Source organism: Papio anubis, chromosome 11, assembly GCF_008728515.1.
Source record: "Papio anubis isolate 15944 chromosome 11, Panubis1.0, whole genome shotgun sequence".
Classification (NCBI taxonomy): Eukaryota; Metazoa; Chordata; class Mammalia; order Primates; family Cercopithecidae; genus Papio; species Papio anubis.
The window spans coordinates 111011544-111016215 of record NC_044986.1 but is presented as its reverse complement, the minus strand read 5'-3'; positions in this window follow the sequence as shown (position 1 = coordinate 111016215).

Genomic DNA, 4672 nt, shown 5'->3' with positions numbered 1-4672 from the left:
CAGCTCAATGCAGCCTCAAACTCCTGGGCTCAAGTCATCCTCCCATCCTTTGCCTCCTGAGTAGCTGGGACTACAGGTACACAACACTGTGCCTAATTTTTAAAATTTTTTGTAGGGACTGGGGGGCCTTGCTATGTTGCCTAGGTTGGTCTCGAAATCCTGGGGTCAAGCAATACTCCCTCTTCGGCCTCCCAATGTTCTAGGATTACATCCTCTCAGAATTTTTAAAAGCAAGAATTTTTAAAAGCAGGCCTGTAGGCCAGGCACGGTGGTTCACGTCTGTAATCACAACACTGGGAGGTTGAGGCAGGCAGATCACGAGGTCAGGAGTTTGAGACCAGCCTGACCAACATGGTGAAACCCCATCTCTATGAAAAATACAAAAATTAGCCAAGTGTGGTGGCACGTGCCTGTAATCCCAGATACTTGGGCGGCTGAGGCGGGAGAATCACTTGAAGCTGGGAGGTAGAGGTTGCAGTGAGTCAAGATCATGCCACTGCACTTCAGCCTGGGAGACAGGGCGAGAGTGTGTCTCAAAATAAATAAATCAACAAAGAAACGAGCAAACAAACAGTCTTGAAATAAGCCGCAGCAAAACTACAATTGCACATAACATTAACAACAACAACAAAAAGTGCATATTGTAAATCCAACAGCATCCACTAAAACAAGAAAACAAAGAGCTATGGCTAATAAGGCAATAGAGATATACGGAACAGTTTTTAATACTTTTATTTCTAACTTTAAAGAATTATTATCTTAGAAGCCGGCTGCGGTGGCTCACACCTGTAATCCTTGCACTTTGGGAGGCTAGGGCAGGCAGATCGCCTGAGGTCAGGAGTTTGAGACCAGCCTGGCCAACGTGGTGAAACCCATCTCTACTAAAAATGCAAAAGTTGGCCAGGCGTGGTGGTGAGCTCCTGTAATCCCAGCTACTCAGGAGGCAAAGGCAGGAGAATCACTTGAACCTGGGGGGTGGAGGTTGCGGTGAGCTGAGATCACACCACTGCACTCCAGCCTGGGTGACAGAGCGAGATTCTATATATAAAAAAAAAGTGTAAGTCACTAGTTGTAACTGTGGAGGCCAGGCACATCACATCAGGGGCCTAACCCATAGCTGGATGGCTTCCTAGATGAAATACGAGCATTTCTTGTGCACTATCCACAGGTGGCAGAATGTCTGAGTGGGATGAAGGAATAGTATAGGAAATCTTATATTGCTGGTAGAACTTAGCCTGAATTCTCTACATATGGGGATGGGAGACATTAAACTTTCACAGCCTTATCAATGTAAGCACTGTTCTTTATGTAACTGGCAGCAACTTCAGCCAGAAATAAGAATAGCCCAGTGTCCTCTGTATCGCCTACACAAAGAGCCACAGGCCAGGAATGCTGCCAGGATAAACCAGGAAAAGCCCTGCCCCAGCCCTCGGGGCAGACTGCAGGTGCTTGTGAGTCTTGGGCAATTTGAGTGGGGTTGGAGGGTGCCCAACACCCTGGGAACCCACTTCTTGCATTAGTGTGACCTGGATGCAAGACACGGCATCAAAGGAGATCATTTTGGAGTTTTAAGATTTGACAGCCCTGTTGGATTTTGGACTTGCATGAGGCCTGTAGCCCCTTTGTTTTGGCCAATTTCTCCCATTTGGAATGGCTGTATTTACCCAATGCCTGTACCCCATTGTATCTAGGAAGTAACTAACTTGCTTTTGAGTTTACGGCTGATAGGCTGAAGGCTGATAGACTTGCCTTGTCTCAGATGAGATGTTGGACTGTGGACTTCTGAGTTAATGCTGAAATGAGTTAAGACTTTGGGGGACTGTTAGGAAGGCATGACTGGTTTTGAAATATGAGGACATAAGATTTGGGAGGGGTGCAGAGTGGAATGATACTGTGTCCCCACCGAAATCTGATCTTGAATTGTAACTCCCACAATTCCCACGTGTTATGGGAGAAACCCGGTGAGAGGTGGCTGAATCAAGGGGTGGGTCTTTCCTGCACTATTTTTGTGCTAGCGAATGAGTCTCATGAGATCTGATGGTTTTAAAAACGGGAGTTCCCCTGTGCAAACTCTCTCTCTCTGTCTGCTGCCATCCATGTAAGACATGACTTGCTTCTCTTTGCCTTCCACCATGATTGTGAGGCCTCCCCAGCCATGTGGCACTGTAAGTCCATGAAACCCTTTTCCAGTATAGATTACCCAGTCTTGGGTATGTCTTTCTTAGCAGCATGAAAATGGAGTAATGCAGAGACATTGCAGGGGAAACAGCAGGGATGTGTTAAAACTCACTGGGAGGGCATGTGGGAGAATTGATGAAATACAGTTTCCAAGAGCATGGAGCAGTCATTTGGGCTGTTAGTACCAGTATTGCCCTGAATTCTTGCAAATATATTCAGCATCTTGACTGGGAATTGCACCTCAGGCTGGGTGCGGTGGTTCACACTTGTAATAATAGCACTTTGGGAAGCTAAGGCAGGAGAACTGCTTGAAGTCAGGAATTTGAGACCAGCCTGGGCAACATAGACAGACCCTCATCTCCAAAAAGAAATTTTTAGAATTAGGCACATGTGGTGGTGTGCACCTCTAGTCCTAGTTACTTGGGAGGCTGAGGTGGGAAGATTGCTTGAGCCTGGGAAGTTGAAGCTGCAGTGAGCTATGATAGCACCACTGCATGCCATTCTGGGTGACAGAGCAAGACTATGTCTCTCTAAAAAAAAAAAAAAAAAAAAAAAAATGGAATTGCAACTCAAAGAAAAGCTAGTTTAAAAATCTCCTAGAAGATTGCATGTGTGGCTAGGTGCCATGGTTCATGCCTGTAATCCCAGCACTTTGGGAGGCCAAGGCAGGTAGATCACCGAAGGTCAGGAGTTTGAGACCAGCCTGGCCAATACGGTGAAATCCCATCTCTGCTAAAAATACAAAATTAGCTGGGTGTGGCGATGCATGCCTGTAATCCCAGCTACTTGGGAGGCTGAGGCAGGATAATCACTTGAACCTGGGAGGTGGAGGTTGCGGTGAGCCAAGATCGTGCCACTGCACTACAGTTTGGGCAATAAGAGCAAAACTTTGCCTCCAAAAAAAACAGAAAAAGAGAAGATTGCACTTGTAGGTGACTTTTAAGATGCTGCACTAGCACCCTTTCCCCATGATTGTATCTTTACTCACTCTAAGCATACGGGCAGCTACTGCTAGAAAGAGGCCTGTCTGTATTTTAGCCAAGACTCCGCCGGAAGAAGGCAACATTTTAGGATCTGGCCAACAGCAAGACTGTGCAGTTGTCAGTTTGGAAGACAAGACCCCACAGGGAGAAGTCACTGTATCCCCTAAGAAGAAGGGCATCACTTATGATGATTTGTTAAGCAAAACTGATCCTCATCTTATGAGGAACCAAAAAGGTCACCTGTGCCAAGGTAGGTATACTTCCCGCTGTCTTTAGTTCACTTTGCTTCTGAACCCCTGAACCTCACAGTCCCCACAAGAGCCTATGCTTGGGTGGTCTTTTAGAGTGGTCTCACCTCCTAAGTCTCAGACATTGAAATTTCACCTTTCCACTGCAGCCATCAAACACTTTCCCCATGACCCATTCCTTCTTTCCTATGGACATACTCTCTGTCCCCATCACAACTTCCCATCCTGGGGCCTCTTTTTCCCCGGAAAGTGGAGCCCTCTCCTGCTGTCTCTTTGTCACTCCCCAGTCATAATCCCATTACACCCTTTCTCTTTATGGGGTACCCTCGATTTTCCTTCCCCGTTAGTTTCTGTCCTTCCAACCTGCCAGTTCTCATGCTTGGGCCAACCCATCTGTCCGCCATCTTTGTTTCTGAGCCTATACTCATTGCTACAGAAGATCAAGAAAGCTGGCTGACACCAGTGGTGAAAGATACAGATTTCAGTCACAGCTATTGGCACCTGTGGATTTAGCCTTTCCAGTTGCTCCCACTATTGACCATTCCAACTTTATCCTAATCACCAGTCATCCCATAATTGCCCAGTGATCTCTCCTACATCCCTGGGAAAAGAAGCCATCTGTGTAAACTCTAACCTCTTCTGCTTCAGCTTCAAAATATCTCTATAGCATCACTCCTTCCTTTCTTCCTTTCCCCCCATCCTAGATGAACAAGTTTCATCATGCCTTTTTAGCGATAACCGCTACCCCGTCTTCTACTCCTATTCATTCATTTATTGTTCATTCCGCATGATAGGAATTCCTTGTTCATTCTTGCATGGTAGGAAGAAAGGATGAACAAAACCACCAAAGCCTCCACACTCAAAGAGCTTACCATCTAGCAGGATAGAAAATCGGTGATTATTACAAAAATCCTCTTTCTACTCCAGGACTTTGCTCCATCTCAAAGGGATGGTCTCAAACCATCCCTTTCTCTCTTTTTAATTTTCCTCAATCCTGCCTCCCTGTTAAGCACTCTCTCCCTACCTCAACCATCAGATTACTCATCGGATCAGTTTACCTGGCCAGCTCACTCTACTCCCATGGGGCTCCCAAGGCTTCTCTGTTGAAGATAGCAAACAACGTTGGTGCTCAGCCCAAATCCCCTATTGAGTAGAGTGGGTTCACCCCAATTTCAGCAGCAAACCCCAGAGGGGCTCCCAGGCTACTGTGCTTTTCCCACAAGCAAAGAGAAGTACCCGAAGCTTCTCTTTCCTGCATTAGAA